The 24,254-nt window shown below is 36.6% G+C and overlaps 1 long non-coding RNA gene across 1 annotated transcript in view; it reads right to left on the bottom strand.

Annotated features, from left to right (window-relative positions):
• Positions 1-3,875: 3,875 nt before the first annotated feature.
• The window catches only part of LOC309844563, a 40,637-nt gene continuing 20,258 nt past the window's right edge, over positions 3,876-24,254 (bottom strand). Inside the window, exons 2-3 of the long non-coding RNA XR_014300761.1 lie at positions 8,677-8,812; positions 3,876-3,954 (exon numbers count right to left, since the gene is read on the bottom strand). This is a non-coding gene — a long non-coding RNA (uncharacterized lncRNA). The remainder of the gene's footprint in view (positions 3,955-8,676; positions 8,813-24,254) is intronic.

Genomic DNA, 24,254 nt, shown 5'->3' with positions numbered 1-24,254 from the left:
CTCTCTCTCTCTCTCTGTCTCTCACACATACACATACAAGGAATAAAATATATATATATATATATATATATATATATATATATATATATATATTTTTTTTTTTTTTTTTTTTTTTTTTTTTTTACTGTAGTACTTTGAAAAGGAGACTAGGCTGCTAGGTGTTCAACACATTGATTTGGACGTGTTTTTCAGATTAGTTAGCAGAACACTGAGGGAGTAGATCACAGAATAGATGAGGTTTTTATTTATGAGGAATAAGGCTCAATGCTTTTTAGATCTAGGTGTGTTATTAGCTATAATAAGGAGAGGCATGGTCAGGGAAGGAAAACTTTAGGTTGGCCTTGCATTCATATATTTACCAATGTAAATGTCTTTGGGTTGAGCATACAAAAAAAATAAATAAAATCAAATAAAAGATAGGTAGATTCAAAATAGAGATTCAGAAAACAAAACAAAACAAAACAAAACAAAAAACGGACATATTAGCCAAAGACCCAGAGAGTCTAGGACATGGTGAAAGTTAACTGAATATAAAAGAAATATAAGTACAGTGAATTAAAAGCCAGGAACTGCCAACACTGACTCATACCTGCCTTCTTATATTACTGAATTATTTATCAAAACACTTCCAGTCTAGAAAGATGGAGCTAAGGAAAGAAAGAAGGAATTAGAAGCCCCATCATAATTATCATGTCTTCATCTTTTATTGTATTTTCAGTGAAACTAACATAGATAAAAGACCTTGAGGTTATTGTTACAATTATTCAAAATATCGATAGCATCTTGAGTGCATGGGTGGCTCAGTCTTTTGAACATCTGACTCTTGGTTTCTGCTCAGGTCATAATCTCAGGGTCCTGGGATTAAGCACCTAGTCAGGCTTGCTGCTCAGCAGGAGTCTGCTTGAGATTCTCCCTCTCCCTCTGCCCCCTCCCCACTCACACTCTCTAATAAATAAGTAAATAATCTTTAAAAAAGTCAATATAACATAACTGATTATCTTTCTTCCTTCAGACACTATTTTCCCCTTACTTTCTTTGACATTTTTCTGCCTCAGTTTTCCTTTCATGTCTTTATTTTTATTTTTATTTTTTTAAGATTTTATTCATTATTTGACAGACATACAGCGAGATAGGGGACACAAGCAGGAGGAGTGGGAGAGGGAGAAACTGCCTTCCCGCTGAGCAGGGAGCCCGATATGGGACTCCATCCCAGGGCCCTGGGATTATGACCTGAGCTGAAGTCAGATGCTTACCTGACTGAGCTACCCAGGCGTTCCCCCTTTTATGTCTTTAAATGTTCCTTCTCCAATGTTTCTTTTGTTTACTGAGCTTCTACCCATAATAGTGTCCAGGGGTTAATCCTTGGATCCTCTTTCTTCTCTAGGTAATTCCATCTAGTTTTATGACTTCATATACTCACAAACATGTCTGCAATCCTGATCTCTCCATATGCCATCACCTGTTAGCCATCTCCTTGTGAATAACAAAGCCAAGACAAAACTAGCTCCTTAAAAACACACTTCAGACTGCCCTCTGACACTCATGCCTTCTGCAGCCTGCTCCCAAGGCCTCAGCCGTTCTGTTCTCTCATTCTAATTGCTCTGGCCCCAAACTGGACAAGGACCTTGCCTTCTTTCCCACAGATCTCATAACATCCAGACTGTCAACAAAACCTATGGGTTCTACCTTCAAAACTTATTCAGAAAATGTCTACTTTTCTCTTCCTCCATTGCTACCATACTCATACAAAAACACAGCCGTGTCTGTTTTGGATTTTTTGCAATTGTGTCCTAACTTGTTTTCCTACTTCCACCTTACTTCTTAGTCCCAGGCTTCTTTGCAGGTGTACCCATTTAAAATTCAATGTAAATTATGGCATTTCCTGACCTAACTTTTCCAATGACTTCTCATCCTATTTGGAGTAAATGCCAAAGTTCTTCTGCTATCCTACAAAACCTACAGGATATGGCTCCCTATCCAACCATCTGAGCTCATCCCCTTGCATTTTCCAACCTCATCTTTTAGCCTCCAGTGTCTACACCAGCCTCTCAGGAACATCTCTAACCTCAGGACATTTTCACTCATAGCCTGTCTCTCTGAGGGAAACTCCTCCTTCAAATAACTTACTTCCTTTAGGTCTCTGTTTTTCTGTTTTATGATCAGAAGTCTTCCTTGACTACTCAAAATAAAAATAGACTCTCTCTCCTGCTTCTTATTCTAACAAGGTTGCTAGATAGGGGTGCAAGAGCACAGAGCTAGTTATATTTATATTTCAGATAAAAAACAAATATTTCATTTTTTAGTATAAATTTTATACTCCAAATATTGCAGAAGACATATTTATACTAAAAACAAAAAATCCCAATATTGCATGGGACATGCTTATACTAAAAAAATACTTGGTGTCTATCTGAAATTAAAATTTAACTTAATGCTCTGGCAAGTCTAAACCCACCCCAATATTTCCTCTTTTATTTTAGTTTTCTCTGTAGTATACATCACCACTTGACTTATTACATCTTCATTTGTTTCTCGTCTGTCTCTTGAATTAAACTGAGGTTAGGGACTTTGTTTTATTCAGTATTTTATCTTATCGCCAACAACAATGCCTGGCAGGCAAAGATTTGGTGAATGAATGAATATACAAATGAATGAATGATTGGATGAATGGAGTGTTGATAATTATTATCTACTATTACTCTCTACTGTAACAGTAGAGGTTGGGGATGTGGTCTATTTGTTCCCTGAAGATCTCCTACCATCTTTTTTCTTTATCCTTACCCAGCTCCTACCTGTTCCGGACTAGAAAAGTGTCAGAATCTGAAGGCCTGATTTGGCAGCTATGAGCGTCTAGGAAAATTCTGCATTAAACCTTCCTATTGCACTGTCTTCTTTACAAAGCCTCAGCCAGTCCGTTTTCGGTTTCTCATGCTTGCCTGGTGTTTTACACAGGAACCAAAGAGGCGGAGTAGTTTAGAGATTCTTAGTGGGCTGTGTTTTCGGAAGGAAAAACCCTGTTGGATAGCAAATGTCATTCTGAATTCTTTAGATGTCAGGGCAGAGCTCACAAAAAGTCATTGTTTATGTCTGAAACAAATCTTTATTATGTGATTGAAAATGTTCTCAGTTACTCTAACTTACTTTTATTAAAAAGTTTAATGTGTTTTTATTTCTTCCAGGCAGTAGATAAAAAGGTGTCATACAAATATTGATTTAAAATCCTAGCAAGTTTGCCCTCTTTTCTAAATCTTTTTTTTTGCTCTTTGAAGACAAATATATGCTTTCATGGACCTGTGTGTGTGTGTGTGTGTGTGTGTGTGTGTGTGCATGTGCATGTGTGTGTGTGTGTTAAGACTACTCTATGTCAAGAAGCAAATCACTATTCCCTTTATTTTTTAGGGAAAAAAATTATTTACAGTCCTATGTTAACAAATGAAATGAAGCAATGCCATATCTTATCTAATTTATTGAAATTAGTGTTAACAACTGCACATTATATAAAAGTGTGCATGAATTCAACTATAACCCCTGAAAGAAAACCTGCCAAGCAGCAATCATTACACATGAAATTCTACAGCTTGAAAATTTAACTAGAAACAAGATTAAATTGAGAATATACTTGGTTTAATAGTATCCAAACCAATTTACAGGTAAGAAAACATATGTTTGTAGAATAAACATAAAAATCTACTAAAATTCACAAAATTGCTATAATTATTAAATTACGAACTTCAAATTTTTCAAATCTCAAAGAACTAGCACTTTAATGTTAATGATAACAATTTAAAGTGCTGGGGCACCTGGGTGGCTGAGTAGGTTAAAGCCTCTGCCTTTGGCTCAGGTCATGATCTCTCAGGGTCCTGGGATGGAGCCCCGCATCGGGCTCTCTGCTCAGTGGGGAGCCTGCTTCTGCCTCTCTCTCTCCCTGCCTCTCCGCCTATTTGTGATCTCTCTCTGTCAAATAAATAAATAAAATATTAAAAAAAAAATTAAAGTGCTAACAATGACATTTTGTGATAATCCATTAATGATCATGTTCTAGATCAACCACTGAAGTAAAAACTCCACTATTTTATTTACGACTTTACAGACAGTCTGCTTCCTTGCCAAATATATTGTCCATAAAGTGCTACCAATATTCTGCAACATGTTTTTTTTTTTTTTTAAGATTTTTATTTATTTATTTTACAGAGAGCGATCACAAGTAGGCAGAGAGGCAGGCAGAGAGAGAGAGGAGGAAGCAGGCTCCCTGCTGAGCAGAGAGCCCGATGCGGGACTCGATCCCAGGACCCTGAGATCATGACCTGAGCCGAAGGCAGCGGCTTAACCCACTGAGCCACCCAGGCGCCCTCTGCAACATGTTTTGTCTAGAAATTTCAAGCATAGCTCTTGCCCTTCAACAGTTCTTGTTTTCATTCCTTACAGAGGATTATTCCCAAACTCCCTGTCTCGTAGAGCCTCCTGACTAACCTGATCCCCACGCCATCTCCAGGAACCTCGTTTCACTTCTGAGTTTATAGAACACAAAAAAATCATCCCTCCACATTTCGTTCTACTGAGCGTAGGCTTCCATAATCTCCAGGCATGCTTCTCTCTTTCAGTTTACTACAGCATATTGTCCTTATAATAAAAAATAAAGCAAGTGAAAACTTACAAAGTAATTATAGTATACCAAGTACTCTTCTATGCAGCTTACAAGTAATAACTCACTGAATCCTAACGCAGCCTCCTCTTTGGTGCTTTTCTTTCCTCTATTCCTCACAAGAGTAGACAGAGGCTTAGAGACAGTAACCCAGCTAAAGCATAGCTCTAGAACCCTGGCTCTCACCCACCAGGGTGCCTTCCCTGACCTCTGTCTGTATGAGATACCCTCAAGTTCAATGGCTCTTTATACAAAGGAGCAACTCCAGTATCAAGCATACTTCCTGCATCATAATAGGAACTAGTTTCTTGCTAAATTAAATGAAAGGAAGGAAAGGGGAAGAAAAGGAGGGAGGGAGAATTAGAGAAACACATTATCTTTTTGTTTTTTAATGACTCACTTGTTATATTAAACTGTCGGCATCTTCTGAGCCCTCACCTCACCCATTTATTCTCCCAAAGACAGAAGAAAACAGACAACAAAACACAACAAATCTTTAACACAACCAAAGCAAACAAACAGAGGAACTAACTCCTAATTATGTATAACTCCTGTCTTCCAGGACATTGAACACCAGACAAACTGAAATTTAAAGGACTATTCATTCAGTCAACCACTAATATAATGAATGTTTATTAAACACATATTTAGCTACGCAATTCTCAGAGGGGTTTGCTGTGTTCTATTTCTTTCCTTCCTTCCTTCCTTCTTTCTTTCTCTGGAGGGAAAAATCATCTTCTAACATAATTTACTTATTAATTATATTAATAGGTAATTATCTGTCTCAGCCTTCTGGAATGTAGTAAGGTCCACTGTTTTGCTTTATACCCTGAAGTATCCTGAGTACGTACAACCATGTATGACACAGCTTACAGATTCAACAGATACTTATTAAATGAAAGGATTGGATTTGAAAAAAAAAAAAAAGCATAAGGCTGAAGAGAATATAGTGCATTTAGTAATGAAAAGTAATTGTCAGGATTGGGGTTAAACTGGACACATAAAGGAAAATGTGCATTCAAGAGTCATTGAGAAAATGGAATGATATTGCCAATAGCCATATAGGTAATACAAGAAAAGAGAAAGAAAGTTTGATGAGAAAAACTGGTACTTAAATTTTGCAAAGGTTTAATTTACGTTGCATGTAGAACATCCACCTGGATCTCAGTAGGCAACCAAAAATTCCTAGCTACCTAAGAATTAACTTATATGCAAAGCCATAAGGATCAAAGTATTCAATACCTCATGATGAAAGCTAGTATTTGTGATTGAGTTCATAGTTGATATCTTGCTTTTTAGCCTTCTGTTGCAAAAATATAAGTAGGTTGGAATACAGGATTGAAATCAAAAATAAAATAGGATATATTCTTTAGAACTTAGTGTTTATATATATGTGTGCGTGTTCATCTGGCTAAGAGTAAGATATTTGGAGTAATGATTTAAAGCGCCCTTCATTTTACCAATAAGAAAATTGAAATGAGCTAGCTAATGACAAATATTTGTCCTATACGTTAGGATTAAGTTCACTAACTGAGAAATGGAAAGACTAGTATTGCAAGAGAGAAGAGATTGATGAAATAAGTCCTATAATGAAGAGAATTATGGAATCTAGGAGCATGAGTAAAAAATTAAATTTTGGCGAGGAGGAGGGAAAACAGAGATGAGACCAAATATATAGAAGTCCTTTAAGGAACAGAAAAAAATCGATAGAGCACAATTTTATATTAATATTCTAGAACAAATATGAGACAAATGTATTAGCTAGGATTCTCCAGAGAATTATTCCCATATTTCCATTTGTGTACCTATATCTATATAAAATATTTATATTTCTTTTTATATAAAAATATAAATATATTTCTAATATAGGGTATACAGATATTTCTAGGTAGAATATACAGAAATATATTTTACCCTATATCAAGAAATTTATTTTAAGAAATTGGCTCACATGATTGTAAGGGCTGGGAAGTTTGAAAGCCACAGGGTAGGCCAGAAGGCCAGAAACCCAGACAGGGATTGATGCAGCAATACTGAGACAGAATTTCTTTTTCTTCCTCAGGAAATCTCAGTTTCTGCTTTTAAGACCAACTTATCATGAGGCCCATCCACATTATCAAGGGTGATGTGCTTTACTCAAAGTCAACTGCTCATGGAAGTTAACCACAGTCTAGCAATATCTAGATTTGGTTTTAATTAAATGACTAGGTACCATAGTCTTGCCAAGTAGACAAATAAAATGAACCATCACAGAATGATTATATGCAAAGTTCAGGTTGAATAAGAAGGCAAAGAACATAGCTGGTCCAAAGTAGCTCCCAGTATACATCTTACCATTTATTCAAGAAGGTAGAGGAGGGAAGAATGTAAGAGTGGGAAAAAAGGACAAGACACAAATTGAGAAGACAATGGCCTAGTTAGAGTACAAAGCAGGACATAGGTATCCACCAAGAAGATCACTGGGCCAGGAACCAGAACACCTAGTTCCTGACCTTGCATTTAACAGTTGCTTTAATTCGGTCATACATGACATCATTTCTCTGAACCTGAATGGAAATATTAATACCTCCTTCACCTGTACTAAAAGATAACTTTTCAAGTCAAATGAGATAATGCATGTGAAAGACTTTAAAATATATACATCTTTATATTTACACATCTATTATTTCTATTATTGCCACTATAAAAACTTTATGAGCTGAAGTCTAAGTTACTCCCATAGACATGTAGCTGAGTGAACACACGGATCAAGAGATATAGCAAATTTAACATTGAACAAAGATTGTCACCAAGTACCACTGTCCACTTTATGTTGCCTATTTTGTCCCCTCAGTCTTAGCTACTGTAGCTGCACACTTAGAGACCACTGTTGCTATAATAAAGCATCAATATCCTGTTTAAAGTCAAACTGTGATGTGAGTGAATATGTATTGCTTTTACTAGGTTATGGTGATCAATACGGAATTAAAATCTACAAGTTCAAGTGAGACTTAGAGTTATCCTCTGAGTGAACATTTAGCAACAAAGACTGCAGAGTGTTTAATCAAAAGGTGATTCATAGTTTTAATCCTATGTTATTATTCCTTCTTCTAGCTTTAGGAATGTTTCCGTAATCAAAATGTCTACATGGAAGACAAATACTTTGAAAGTCTTGAGTTATTGGATGTTCACAAATTATATAAGCAAACTGCATTTAAGCATAATTAATAGCATATATTGTATTGTGATTAATGAGTTGTAAAAACAGCAGAAGAAAAATCTTTTCTTTTTTTTTCCCAATAAAAAGAGAAATATCTATGTGTGTATACGTTTTACTTAAACAAATTTGTGGATCGGGAAAAAGCATTAACATTACTATAAAAATGGGAACACAATTTTCAACTCCTAATGAAGGGCAGTAGAGATAAGGACTAAGATCTATATAAACTTGACATAACAAAACAATAATCCAAGATAAATTTTATGAAAATATGCATGCTAGCAAGTAATTGTGCTTTGACCAGCAAAGAAATTATTTCTTAATAAAGAGTTCCTTAAATAACTATATGGCTATTACATTTGAATATTTACTTACAGATGATTCTTTGTTTGGTATAAAAGCTGGAAGATATCCCAGGTGAGATGCTAAAGAGTTAAAAGACTATGCCAACTAAAGTTTTGTAGCAAAATAATGAAATAGCATTCCTGAAATTGAAATGTAAACCAATGAGACAAATATTGTTTAGAATAATTGGAATTACTCATAAAATTTCAGAAATTTCTTAATCAGGTGAAGTACCTATATTGACCCAACAGAATTTTCCTTAATTTGGGTACTTCCAAAAAGCAGCCTCCTGAGAAGGGTTTGAGGGAAAATCCTTTATTTTGGTAAATTTCTCTCAAAGAACAACTAAGGGTGGGGACTGGAGAAAGCAAAACAGAAGTGGGGGGAGAAAAGAAGCATTGAACTGATACCATGGTGGATATTGGGGCTCAGTGTTTTGGGGAACCCTGAGAGAAATCATGTAGCATGAGTTCACCATGGGATTGCTTACCTGAGACCAGTGTAGAGGAGGGTATTTCTTTATGGTTCCCACTCCCTATTAGGCAAAGGTCCTGCAAGGATATGACTTGCCTACCATTCTAGATGTTCACAAGCCCAGCCAAAAACTCTGAGGTTGTAAAGAAGTCCTAGGACAGAAAACAAGATACAGGATTCAGCTGACACTAGATATAACCAGGTGCACCTGGCTGGATATCACAGCAATGGCAAGCAGGTACGCTGCTGGAGGATGGGAGATAGGGTACAATTTCTGGAAGATGTTTCCCTTCTTCAAATATTATTGACACAGTGTAAAATCAACTTGGACGGCAATAGGACTTAGAGAAGGCCACTTCCCCGCCCCCCCCCCAGAGAGATGTACCTCAATGTTTTCAGCAGAGTTAGGTAAAAAGATTCACAGAACTTTAGATGAAAAGATCTTAGAAGTCTTCCATGGCATCAGCTCTTCTATATTACGAAAAAGAAGCTCCTAGATGTTTTAATACCACATGACTCAGAACAGGACAAGATGGAAGTCTTTTTTTTTTCCCCTAAATTAGAGCTTTCATGTTCAATATGCATTCATTTGTTCACCAAAAATATTGAATGCATTCTTCCACACACTGCATACCTATTTCTGTTTGTCTCTCTCAAGTTATAATGGCGTCATTAGAAATTTTTTAGCATCTATTAGTATTATTGACAGAGCCAGTAAAGAAATATGAATTCACTTTTGCCTCAAGATACTACAGAGGTATTTATTACCTTGTATTTTTATTTTCTCCCATTTGGAGCAGTCTCTTACCTCTGTTTTCATATCATGCTTTTTTTTTTCCTTTTTTTTTTCTTTTCTTCCCACCTTCCTGATCATTGGTTTGATTTTTTAGCCTTTACCTCTTCCTTATAATTTCAATATCACAGTTTCCTCGGCAGGTTGTGGCCCCTCTTCTCTGCCCTCCATCCTCCCCTTAGACAACCTATCCAATCTCTATAGGCTTCCATGCCAACTGCGCACAATAGCTGCACACATGTTTATCTGCAGTCTAGCTCTCTCCTCTGAGCTCCAGATCATGTCTCCCACTGCTCTCTGGGTATTTTCACCTGGATATTTCAAAGGCCATAGGCAAAACCAAGCATATGGTTTCTTTTCAATCCTGGCCCTCTTTCTCAGCACCAATCTCTTTCTCCATTGAAGAGCATCACAGAATACCAATTGTACAATCAGTGACTCAGCAGCTTCTTATAAGATGTCCTCTCCCAGGGGCACCTGGGTGGTTCAGTCAGGTAAGCATCTGACTCTTGATTTCGGCTCAGGTCATAACCCCAGGGTTCTGAGGTTGAGCCCCATGAAGAGCCTCCTTGAGATTTTCTCTTTCCCCCTGCTCATCTCCCCTGCTTACTCACTTGCACTCTGTCCCTGTCTTAAAAAAAATGTCCTCTCCCAAACTCCTTTGTATCCAAATAAAACTCCCTTGAATAATATATATTAATATTTATATTAATAATAGAGATATTGTTTATAAGTAATAAATATAAATGTTGTTATTTATAATTAATAATATTAGTTTATTATCCCGTCATAAATAAATATGCATTAACTCATTTCTTCTCTCTTCTTTTTCGCTCTGTCATTCCAACACAAACTCTCATCCCCTCTTTCTTAGACTCCTGTAGCAATCTCCTACTGTCAGTGTGGTTTCCCATACCACAGCCAGAATATTCTTTCCAAAATGCAAATGCAAAATGCTATATTTATTCCTTGGTCCTTTCCTCTTCTGATTAAAAATGTCAGTGACTGCCCATTGCACTTAGTGTGAAGCCTAAGATCCATAGCCTGGCCCCTGCCTGCTTCTCACGACTTACATTTCCTTATCTCCAGGCCTCGGTTGTTGCTCCTTCTTCCTGTCTCTTATCCTCTTTCAGACAAGAACTCCTACTGTTCATTTCAAATCTCAGTTCAGTTCTGACTTCCTCTGAGGGGTAATCCCTGACCCTCACTAGGCAATATTCTCAGTAGTCCTCTTTAAAGTCCTTATGCCAACACTGTTTCATATTTTCATATAGATCCCTGTAAGCCTTTGAATGATGCTGTGAGGCTTCTAAACACGGGCTCTAGAGGCAGGGAGTCTCTTTTACTTGCATATATGCATGCATGTGCACATACAATACACACCACACACACACACACACACACACACACACACACGCACAGAGGCTCTCTCCTTTCCTTCGGGCCTTCAAATCCCAGAAGAGTGTTAGGTACAGAATAGGTCCTTAAATACTTAGGTGAATTAATGAACAGTGTCCAGGCTGAATTCAAACCTGAATTTGATATCACTTTGTTCTCCTTAACATTAAATGAGCCTAAGTGAACTAGATTTTCTTCCCAGTAAATGTAGACAGTGCATGTGAGTCAAAGACATATATGCATTCAGTTCAGCCCAAAAAGAAAATGAATATTTCCTGACATAAATCAAATATAGGTCTTTCTGATCACATTCTTAATCAAATTTTTTAAAGTTAAATTAAAATAATTCTATCATAAATGCAGGCATTTCTTAGCACCATATATCATGGCTAAGAATATAGTCAACTTTATTTAATGGGATTTGGTTATGTTCTAGCCAAAACAAATGTTCTCTACTTCACCACATAGAAGACATACTGCATGGATCTTAGTGATCCTGTCATAATTATCAATATGAATATCTGAATTTTATATCTTTGGGAAAAGGTCAAATGTATCTTATAGCTTCTGGTTTCAATCTTCTCCCCATCTCTTATTAGCAAGAAAACGTCAGTGACACATGTTCAGAGGGTCGACTGACTTATTTAAATTCCACTTACATGTTCACTAGAATAATCACAGATTCCTAGAGCCATGGGTACTGAAGACTAAAGTTCTGGTTGTTGTACTTACAGAACTTGGGTAGCAATGTGAGGAGAGGGAGGTGAAGACGATAGAAGGGAAAATTTTAAAAAGAAAAAGGTGGAAATGAGCAAATTAGTAGAGATTTCAACACATTAGCAGCATGTGATTTGCCCAATCTTGATAACATTTGATAAGGCTCCACTCCAAAGATTAAGGAAGCTTTTCTGTGGAAGAGAAAGAATATGAGCACACCCAATTTATTGAGAATTTTATTTTTTATTACAGGACCAGCCTACAAAGTGATACTTAACTTTCAGCTCATGGTAAGGGTTGCAGTTGTGTTCCTGAAATGATAATACTCTTACAGGCACGAAAACAAAATAAAGAAATACAGAAAGGAGAGGAACATGCCTTATTTAAAAAAAAAAAAAAATCCACCTACACCTCAAAAACCACGGCTTTCTTCTTGGCTTTTCTCTTTAGAGATTTGAAAGGCAGGACAAATGCCCGTAACAATAGGGAACAGTTAGGAAACTACAATATAAATATGTATTTTGTGGTCTTTGCTAAAACCTGCATTTTGAGTTTTACTTCATGGTGACTGCTTTAGAAATGTCACTGCCACAACAGCCTCAAACTTTTAAAATTTGATCTATTGCCCAAGACTGATGTGGCATTCATCTGTTCTCATTTCTTTTAATAAACTGATTGCTTCTAGGATTTAAAGAATTCCAAATATGAGTGAATAATTAGTATACTTTTCCCTTTTGAATGACCAATGTGAGAAAGATATGCAGGAATTTAAAACAAAGTGCTATTTTCCCAACACTGAGAAGCAGCCTCTGGAATTATCCTTAACATATAAACATCAATGGAAACATCTAGGAAAGCTATTACTTTGTGTCTACTTAAACTGAAGTAAAGCTATTAGGCAATTATTTTAGAAATATCAAATCATGTTGACTGACTTCTGCTATAAATTAAATGTTTTTGCTGAGTGCTCAATATTCCACCTGATTTTTTTCTAGACATGAGCTTTGAACTGTTTCAAGGAACTATCAAAAAGAAACTATCAAAAAGGAAATTACTAACATGGCTTAGTAATTAATACATGTTGACTAGCTACAGTTTTATCTAATTGTGTTCCATAAATGTTTAATGTTTTATCAAAGTTGCATTTTACATTATTTGATAAAGTTATGCCTGGTTGACTAAATTGACATTTACTTTGAGAAAAATATCCAAATTATATCCACAATAAAGGAGAGTAAGCAACCATCATTTATGCCATTTATGGGAAATGCACCTTTCCTCTTTTGCTGCAATCTGTATCACTTTGATTCTAATCATATAGATTGGACACAAATCAGCAGTCACACTTATACGCACACACATGCACACTCACACTCATGTGCAGTCTCTCTCGCAAGCTACCAGTCTGTCTCTATGGAATAACTGACCAGAATGGAAATATTTGTCTCTGTTAATCAGACTGTCTGGATCTCACTTACTTTTGTATTAAGAATGTATTGGGGCGCCTGGGTGGCTCAGTGGGTTAGGCCGCTGCCTTTGGCTCAGGTCATGATCTCGGGGTCCTGGGATGGAGTCCCGCATCGGGCTCTCTGCTCAGCGGGGAGCCTGCTTCCCTCTCTCTCTCTCTGCCTGCCTCTCCATCTTACTTGTGATTTCTCTCTGTCAAATAAAAAAAAAAAAAAAAGAATGTATTAAGTGCGCAAAACCAGGGAGGAAAGAAAGGTCTTGGTTGCAACCAGTAGTTTTCAGAGTTAGTAATGGATAAAATAAATCACCTACATTTCTTCTTGAGGAAATGGCAGGGCATGCCACAAAATAGTAACAATATTTTAGGCATTTCATTTATTGCTTTATTTCTCCATTTATTTAACAATATTTATTGAGTATATTTCAGACAATGTACAAGGTGCTAGGGATAGATCAATAAGCAAAAAGATATCTGTGCCTTCATCAAGCTTATATTTCAGTAGGAGAGACAGCATTAAATGAAACTGCACAGAGAGTTGGGGGGGGGGATATCTTGAAATGTTAACTCATATTTTTGATATATTTTCATGGGGCCCTAGGGTTTGTCTAACTTAATCAATTAAAACCTTCTAGGGTTTTACTTCTGGAAAGGTATCCAACACTTAAAGAAAAAAAATCATGAAACCAAACACTATTTTCTTACATTGTTCTTCAGGAGGAAGCAGGTAAATAAACCCTAAATAATAGAAAATGTATTAATTAATGAGTTAGAACCAAGCTATCATACTTTAGGTTGAAAGACAAAATTCCCTAAAATCAAAGAGAGTATACTTTGAAAGCAAAGATATGAATGAGTCCCTAACAAAGATCTCCAGCTCCCTGTTTCCTTCTCTACATGGTCAGTTTCCTGTCAGAAGAGAAATCCTAGAGTGGGCTGGGAATTGAGTGTGAGGAGACCACTTCCCCCTCCAGTGGAATCTGAGATGTCCTCAGACCACAGGCTGAGAGATGAGGCAAAGCAGGTGGATCCAGGTCAGCTCGGGAGAGTTTTTTGCATCTCATGACAATAGAATAATTCTCATGTGTTAAAGCTATAGCAAAATGCCTCTCAGAGATTCCCATGACCCCAGTGGGCCACCGGACCAGCAGGATTTCTCTCAGGGGTCTGAGAAAAAGCTGGAAAGTTAGAAAGAGAAAGTCACCAATTTTAAATGGGCTTAGCAGGCAAGACTCAAGAAACCTGTATGAACCTATGGGATAAAGGTGAGACACAGGCTATCTCAAAAGTTTTTCTACTTGACATGACCCTGATCCTCAGGGCTCTTGTCTGAAGCCTTTGATCTGTGTAAGCTTCTTGGGTTTTTGTCCCACATTCCCTCCCTTACACATCCTTCTCCCCACCCACGTAGAGTCGGCCAAAGTGACCCGCACATGAGTCTTCACCCCTCCCCTTGGGTACCCTTCTATCCTAATCTCTTCATGTTTATTTTCCAACTCTCTTCATGCCCCCAGCCCAACACAGTTTTATCTAATGACCAAGAGAACATCTTGGCTCTTTATTTATTAGGTAGTTTCTCAAATATTTTCCTCATGCCCTGAGTTGTCTATGCTTCTCACAAGGAGTTGTCTCTTGAAACTCCAAGGCTAAAACTTTACTAATTTTTCCTTTGCATTTTGATGTGTTATCTCTTCCCTAACTTTTCTGGAAAGGGCCAAGGGGTATAAGGAAAAGGGAAAGCATCAGTTAATAGTTCAAAACTTTTAACCTACCACATTATTATATACACACCGCATTATATATATATATATATATATATATATATATATATATATATAATAAGCCATGAATATAATTACAGAATTCACAGGGAGTATAAACTAGGGCAGAACAAACTCAGTATTTGAAATAATATGAGGAAAGAAAGAAGGAACAAAAAAGAAAGAAAATAAGGAAGGAAGTGTGTATCTATATTCAAATATGTGTGTGGAAGAGGTCTGTGTTCTTTGGTATGACATTGAGTAAGCATAATTGCTAGTATACACCGTGAAGTTATCTGAGATAGATCTCAGTATCTGAAATACCATAGAAGTAGCCTATTGTGACCTCAGAGTGATTTTATTTATTTTTATGCACAAGAGTTTTTCATATCACTATATAAAGAGAACATTTTAACTGCAATTAGAACAATTGCTGAGTGCCAGAACCGACACTGTCACTTCTACAATCTTCTAAAAAGAAGATTGTAAGAAAAATACCCCTCTGTCTCAATTCTAATGTTCTTCCTTTGGTTCTTCTTCCTTTGGTTCTTTCTCCAAAGCTCACTTAGTGTCTTGGTCACAGAGTGTAGATGAAGATATAATATACACAGAGTCAATAATTTTTCACTCATTTTCATTTTACCAAGTTCACTAGTTGTTAAGGTAGCAAGAGAAATGTAAGAACCAGCAAGAAAACACCAGAGAGTCCTGCTAATTGTCCCTTGATAAACATAAGTCATTGAAAACTTGTGTGAATAGATGACATTTTTAAAAGGCAAAATCTTGACTATTCTTAGCTGACAAATTCTTTGGAAGCTTCTTAAAGGAATAAGCTGGCAATGCTCTCACATTTCAACTTTAAAATGAAAGGAATCTCTGAACTTTCCTTCTTTAGCAACAAACTCCCTTAACCCTTTCCCTCCCTTCCATAAACAAAAGAAAAAAAACAGTATAAGTTAATATTGTTAGGGCACATGTGAGCATGTGTGTGTGTGTATATACACAGATATCCACCTCTTAGCCTATATAACTCAGAATCTGCATTTACCCTTCATATCTTAGTCAAATTGAATACTTTTATTTTCTTCTTTCATTTAGATTGCATTTTCTCATGACAAAAAAGGATAGTTGTGGCTTAGAAAATGGGAAACTGGATCAACCGTGAACTAGAGCAAAGCTGAAGACAGCTAAATATTTCAAGAGTATTTTCGGTATTTTCATGAACTTTCCTGACAGTTGGTCACTCTAACCTCCCTTTATTCTGTGGTGTAACATTACATACCCAAAGTCCATGATGCAACACAAGTTCAAGGGTAGTAGTAGTTTTGTGAATTTTGTTTGTTTCTTTATTTTTAATTAAATGATTTCTCCAAGCAAGTCTAATGTTTTCGTGGTGTGTTGTATCTCTGGAGTTGTGAGTTCATTAAAGATATTTGGAGTACTGGTTCTGTGAAGCTTAGATGCATGTGGCCATTGGATCACATATCCACTTCCCTGCCCTGTAAGAAGAAAACATCTTGGAATATAAGTATTAGTTGGCTTTGTGGTGTTGGGTTAGTGTGCCAGTCTGAGGTTAGAGCACAGATGAGATCCCAAGCCCTGGGCTTTGTATTATATAGTATTGTATTTTTGATGTTGTACTTAAGGGCCAATTACTGTTTCCATTATAAACCCTGTTTTTCAAAGGTTTATAACTCACCAATTTTCATTTTGGTATGCAAGCAGCATGAGTATACAGTTTTTAAAAATAGTTTAAATTAGGCAGTGCCATTTTTAGATATAAAGCAGTAAAACTCACTCTTCATTTGTTTCAGTTTGTTTTGGAAGTGTCTAATCTAAAGGTTTATTCTATCTTAAAATGCAACAATGTTTTGTTTTGTTTTTCCTGTATTTTCGTAACAGCTATTCATAGGGAAGATGGTAAAAAGAAGGTAGGAGAGATATCCAATGGAACTTCAAGGTGGAAAACAATTTAAAATATTTTTTTCTTATGAAGATTTATAGTTAGATGTCATTTTAGTCAAAGTTCTTAAAAATCAATCAACTAATCAGTCAATACTCCCTAAGCATGGGCACTATTTCATGGTAATATTGTGGCAGGTACTTTGAGTAATAAAAGAGCTCCTTGCCCAATATGCTTGAAATTCTGGTTAGAGAAAAATACAAAGACAACAATATTAAGCGTAACAGCAACATACATTGAAACATTAAAGTGATAATCATGTGGCTGAGACTTTCAGAGGCAGAAGAAAAGCCACTTACAGAGTTGTGCAACTCCCTGGCGCCCTGCAAAAAGAGCGAGATTCCAATGCATGGCCAATTGCCCAGATGTGGAAATTTACCCATCTAGGGTCATGCAAGATTTAGAACTCTTTCCCTGGTCATCAGAATTTGAAAATCTCTGCTTAAGGGCAAAACTGTTTCCTCTGTCATTCTCAATGTTTCCAAATGATAAAAGCAAATTTCCCCTTGTATTAATCTAACTTCTCAAATGGTCATCTATGCTAGCTATTTTCACTCTGTCACTCAGCTCTCACACCTGCATCTATTCCAGTCTGGTTTCTAGCACCACTGCTCTGCTCACACTGCTCTTGCCAAAGTCACAATGACCTCCTTGCTGCTGCTGTCAATGAAGACGCCTTTGCTTTTCTCTTTTATCCAAATTTATCTCTACTTATAAGATTACCAGTGTTTTCTTACCCTGTCTTATAATAATCCCTGTCATTTTTCATTCTACCTAGTACCCAACCCCACCCCCCATTCTTATTGTCATCTCTATTTGCCTTTTGGAGAATGTTCCATCTGTGTGGAGTCTGAAAGAGAGGGCATTGTTGCTTCCCATTATGGAAGCTGGAGGCGTACAACTTTTTTTTTTTTTTTTTTCACCAGCTTAGGGAGAAGGGCTATCAGCAAGGCTCAGCCAATCAGACACTTTCTTCTGGGATTTTAAAGCTTGGTCAAGTCAGGGTGTAGGGATGATTAAAAGTCTTATTCATTTAATGGCCATGACAGAAGATCTCCTCTGACACCACCACTAATTTAAGTTTATTCTAGTTTATGCTATCCAGGTTTCCAGATCTCACTTTGTTAATGCCCATTTTCCAAATGTGGCTCCCCATGTTTTCTTCATTTCTGTTCTCTCTCTGGATATATTTTGATAAATTTAAATTTTCCTTAAGATAGATAGTCAGTCTTCTATTACTTATAAAAAGAATGTAGCTTGCTCTAATTTCCATTCTTTGGAGGCTCTCTTTTATAGCTTCTGGAGATTCATTTCCCTCTGTCTATTCTTCATATGTTGCAAGTCTTCCAGATATTTGTTAATGTCCCTTATCAGTTCATCTTAAACTCTCTATCTGGAGTATTTCAACTACTTCCTAGACTTCAACTGTCACCCACATGCTAATGACTTCAAAATCCATTCAGCCATTCCAAATCTCTCCTCTGATCCTCATACTTCTTTATTCATTCCACTTGTACTTCTGTTTATTCTATAAATATTGAGTGAACTTCGACTATGCAGCAAATATGATAGGCCATAGGATAACAATAAGAAACAAAGTATGAGTTTTTCCATTTCATGATCATTAGTCTAGTGGATTCCATAATCCTGTAAACTCCATAATCCCACAAAACTTTAATCTACTGGATGTCAATAGTCTGGTGGATCTCATAGATGCCATGTAATATTCAATATCTCCACCTGGATGTCTCAAAAAGAGTGAATTCTTTATGTTTCCCTGACATCTGCACTTGTATAGTCCTCCTACTGGGCTCCCTGTTTGAATGAAAATATTCAGTTGCTTACACCAAGAACCTGAGACTCAAACTAAATGTTCCTCTTCATTCCATCCCCATCTCTGCAAGAATTATAAAATCCTGGTTGGGGAACTTTCTCAATATCTCTAGAATTTTCTCACCGTTATCATTTCTGCTGATGTCCTATCTATATAGGCCTCCCTCTCCCTTCTCTCCAGAATCAACACAACACTACTGTCACTGTGTTTGTCCAAATTGCTATCAGAATGATCTTGAGAAAATTCAAGCTTATTTGTATATCTTGATCAAAACCTTTCAAAGACTCCATAATAATCTCAAAATTATTTATGTAAATGAACCAGCAAATTAACTGTGGTCTCTTTTAAATCTCCTATTTAGAATATGTTCCCAATTGCACCAGAATGCCAGTTCCACTCATCCCTTAGGTCATTTTCCCTAGGAAGCCTTACTCTTCCTACAAGACTGGGTTATGTCTCTATTTATGAGTTTTTAAAACATCTTGACTCTTCACATCCTAACATTCATAACTCTGTAGCATTAATTGCCATGGTGTATGAGTAGATTTCATTACACTATAAGACATTTGAAAACGGGGGGCGCCTGGGTGGCTTAGCGGGTTAAAGCTTCTGCCTTCGGCTCAGGTCATGATACCGGGGTCCGGGGATCGAGTCCCACATTGGGCTCTCTGCTCCACAGGGAGCCTGCTTCCTCTCTCTCTCTCTCTCTCTCTCTCTCTGCTTGCCTTTCTGCCTACTTGTGATCTCTCTCTCTCTCTCTCAAATAAATAAAATCTTAAAAAAAAAAAGACATTTGAAAACTGAAATCATATGCCTCTCCACATTGCTTTATCTGTAGCGCACAGCAGATCAGTAAACACAGGATAAAAAAAATGAATTTTAGTTTTCACATTATCAAAAACTCAATATCAAGCTATGAAAATACTTGTGCTGCTTTTTTTCTAGGCTTTAAATACTTTGGATAGATTGGTTTGATTGTTGACAGGTAGTTACATCTATCTGATAATTATGGCACTTTTTTTTTTTTTTTTTTTTTTTTAATGGCACTTTTGTTTATAAGCTTTGTTACATGGCATCATTTATCAGATGACGAAACAGAAATTGAGAATCCCAGGTATGTGATTTTGTTCCTCATATGGATCCCAGGAGGCTATTTCCCACCCCCCGCTATTCTTATTTTCTTCCCCATTTCTTCCTTAACCTTCTTCAAAGTTAAACAGAAGTGACATTACAAAAAGATCCAGAATTATTTCCATTCTTTCTGCTCTTTTCTTTCTGCTCATGCAGGAATACATAAAGATTGTCAGCGGGGCATCTGGGTGGCTTAGTCATTAAGCATTGGCTCCGGTAATGGTCTCAGGGTTATGAGACTGACCCCACATGGACTCTCTGCTCAGCACAAAGTCTGCTTGAGATTCTTTCTCTCTCTCTCTCTCTCTCCCTCTGACCCTCCCCAACTCATGTAAACACAGGCTAGCTCTCTCTCATGAGCTCTAAAATAAATAAATAAATAAAATCTTTAAAAAAAAAGATCCTCATAATCTGAACTCTGAGGCACAAATCTGAAAGACTTTCTTTGAGGAGGAAAAGAATAATTGGAAAAGCAATTATATTGAGCACCTAGTAGGTTTCAAGTGTTCCACTGAACTCATCATTTGGTGGAAGGTAGATAGACATGAATTCAGCACATTATAGTCCAACTTTGTGATAAATGAGGCTTCTTGAAAGGTCCTGAGACCCTCTCAAGGGGTTTGAAGAACCAAAGTATTTGCTTAATATTGTTAAGACATTTTTGCCTATTTTACTCTCATTCTCTCATGTGCTTGCAATGGGGTTTACCAAAGGCTACATAATATTTGATATGACGACTCATTGAATGAAGAAGCTTATAGGTGAACCTACATATTAAAGAGATTTGCTGAAATGTAAAACAGTGTCATTCTTCTCACTAAATATTTTGCTTTGGAAAATGTAGCTCTTTCATGAAAAACCTATTTATGGTAAAGTAATAGGTTTATTATTGTTTTCAAAAATAAATTGGTAAATATTTTTTAACTTCAGTTTTAGTTTTTGGTCAGGTCAATATTCATAGATCTAATACCCAACTATTAAATGTCCTCAGTCATTTTTCGTGTGAAAAAAGGTTCTGGGACCAAAAAGTTTGAGAACTGCTGACATGGCAGTTGAGTGATGACCAGGTATGGCAAAGGGCAGATTCTGCCATGTGTCGGTCAGTCTTCTAGGACCCCAGTACTAAGATAAGGAGAGGTATCCAGTACATACATGTAAATATCAGCAGTAGTCTTTCTCTGAGTTGTTGAGCACATGCCTTGTAGGACATTCTGTTGCCCCTTTCTTTTTCTGATCATTGATTCAGAAAGCATCATCATTTGATTCCTATGAAAGTTTACATCACTGGACATATCTCTACAGTGCAGTAAATTTTAGTTGAAGTATGACAAAAATGAATAGACCTTCGAGTCTCTAGTCTGTTTGTAGGTATCCTTCTTCAGGTGACTCTCCAAACTCTTGTTTTGCATGTCATGCCAAGCAGGTGTGTGATCAATGTTTATCCAGTTACAGACTGATTGATCAATAATCTTGCCTAAAGATCTGCAGAAAGCATTACTTCATTCTCGGTGGTCTAGTCTATTAACCATGTGACAGATTACTTCTATGAATAGAAGTATTCAACTACTCTCTTATTCAATGTAACTGTCTCATATTCTGAAAGAATGAATACAAGGTCAGTGTAAGTGTCCTCAGTGCCTTGGGAGAGGATTTTAGGGTTGCTCTTTTTAATAGACTTTTGCTAAGAGTAGCAAAGGCACCATAAAAAGAACAGTTAACGAAACTTGTTTTCTTCATTACCAAACTTAATATAAATACTTCAACATGAATGTTCTTCTCTTTTTTTTTTTCTTTTTTAAATTATTCATGAAGTCTTTGCTTGAGTTGGGGGGTGGTGATATACAAGAATAATCTCAGAAATGATTGCAATTAGGAAAGCAGTAATATAATATTTTTGATCCCCAACTAATATAAGGACAATTTGTAATTCAAAAAAATATGATACAATAAAACTAAGAATTCAGGTTAGTCCTTAATTTGACCTACATTAAATAATTATGATGTAGAGGTAAACTCATAGATAATTTCAAGGTCTCCAAAAGGATTCAGCTTAAGTAAATGAGATCTTAGATTTTATACTCTGACATCCCTTGCTTTTATTTTTCCCTCAGGTGCAAACTCACATCAGGATCTCTTTCTTATGCAATTAGCAAGGTAACTGCCTTACCTAGCTGGCATTGCCCCTTTTCATTTTGGGGTCTGTAAGCATTTGCCACTTGCACTCAGATCATGTTTTTCTGAGAGGCCACAGAGTGACTTTCTTTAAAGCTATCAAAGCTTTCCTCATTATCCTTTATGGGCTGTGCAGAAAACATCTCAACTATTAGACATTTAACTGAGTGCAGTAGAATGGGTTTTCTGGCCCCCTCCAGTTCTTGGGTAAAAGCTCTGTTCATAATCAGTTTCTGGTTTTTAAAATGACCCTCAAGAGGTTCCTTCCGGTCCACTTCAGTTCCCTTTTTAGTGTCCCATTGATTTTCCAGACTTTAGGAACGTGTCCTTAACTGCCTGCTTTTCCATTGGCTCTCTCTACTCAAAGCTAAAGGAACACTTTGTTACTTCATACACCAAGACAGGAATATCTTGAAAACTAACACACCATTTATAACAGTACAGTTTACAATAGCATTTCCTGCAGAAAGAAGGTGCCTTTCTCAGAACAAGAAGGACAATTTCTGCACCCCATTTAGTTTTAAAACTACAAGCAACACCCTTGTTTCTTGTCAATAAAAAGCCAGATAGGATAGAGTAGCAATCACAATACATAAATGATATTATTTGTCCCCAGAGTACATACCAAGTAGTAATTCACTCAAAGAGCTTGCATGAATTATAAATAGGCAGGAAAGCACAGAGAGGGAACCTCAGTCCAGACCCACTCCCCACTGCTCATACACGAACAGTTTAAAGTCAGAGAAGCTACACAAACTATGTAATGAGATTGTGAAGGTATATAATTTACTTTTGATTCCTCTTCTGCTCTAAATCTCATTTTAAATAATATAAGGATGCTGCATAAGCTGTGAATCCGAAGATACAACACTGATTAAATTTTAAATCACATAAACTAATCAATATAGAATCTGAAAAATCTCTTAGGAATGATGGGACTTTCAAAAAAGATGTCCCCTTGACTCCACCCACCCCTAAAACAAAAAACAGAAACAGCAAGACAAGAACAAGAGAAAAACCTTAGGTCCTAAACTACACACAGACGTGGAAGACAGAAATATAAGCTTGCAGAAAACATGGGCATTTATGAAGCATTTGGTAATGCAATGGTGTTCACTGAAGGGCACTGCTTTGACCTGCAACTCAGGGGCAAAGCCATTATTGTTTCTGTTGCTGAGAAAAAAAGAGTATTTGTGTTGTAATATAACATATTGTTATATTGTCCAGTTCTTTTTTAGCCTTTAAAATAAAAAATTGTAGTCATTTTCCAAAGAAGAGTCATAGAATGATCAGATCATAAGCTCTATAAATAAAAATATGCCAGAGACCCTCAGTCCTGCCTCAGAATACAGTATTTCAGGGGTACTATTTTCTTATTTTTTTCCTCTGGCATTTTCCTTGAGGTCCCTTTGAACAAAATAATCAGGGAGAATTGGGAAGGTAAAAGGGAAAGAAATCTTTTCCTCTTGCAGAAAAGAATAATTGTATAGAAGAATTTCACACACACACATGCACACCCCAAAAAGCAATAGCTGAGTTGAAACAGAATCGTTATCAGAAAGCCTGTGAGAGAAAGAGAAAAGATATAAAGGCAAAGACTCATCTGAATGATCCTAGTTAAGGGTCTTACCAAAGAGACAGCTGAAGTTATCTTTGAAAACTGGTGAGTCGCCCTGCTTGGCTGAGTTTGAATTGAATGTTCCCAAAGTAACATTTCACAAACAGGGATACCCTTCCATTTCACACTGCTCTTTCTTGAAATAGCAACACCATTTAGCAATATTTCATATCAAGACAATTACATTGTAGAATTATTATAGTCTTAGTGCTTCATTAAAATTAAAAAAAAAAGTTAAATCCCTGTTTTGTTGAACACAAGAAATGAATAGTAAATATTGATTTAGAATGAATGCAAACATTTCCCTAGGAGTGGATAATTACTGCCTTTCTATGCAAAACACTTATATTTGAAGAAGCACTTCACTTACTTTGCCATGCGGTATACATTCTTTAGTACATTGTAAATTATACGTTGTCCTGGACAGTGTCTGCTCTATAATTTCTTGTGTCTCTACACCAGAGTCAGTATGTAATTTTAAACTACAAAGTTTCTGCCAACTAGGAGAACAGGCTTAACTCTTTCTCTTTGCTGGGTTCTCAAATCCTTGCTGGAGGAGATCTGGAAAGCAAGAGGACAGATGATCTCAGATCTGGGGCAGTTTGGTCTCTGTTTTTAGACTAACAGAAATGCCGCTAGTTAACTGGCCACAGATTTACAAAGTAGAGACTAAATGGAATGTAGAATGTATGCACCTAAGCCAGTTTACAGCCTATCTAGACAACACGAACTAAATAATTAAC

This window comes from Mustela nivalis, assembly GCF_964662115.1.
Source record: "Mustela nivalis genome assembly, chromosome: 11".
Lineage (NCBI taxonomy): Eukaryota > Metazoa > Chordata > Mammalia > Carnivora > Mustelidae > Mustela > Mustela nivalis.
Note: the sequence above shows the minus strand (reverse complement) of the source record. Positions and strands in the feature narration are given on the sequence as shown.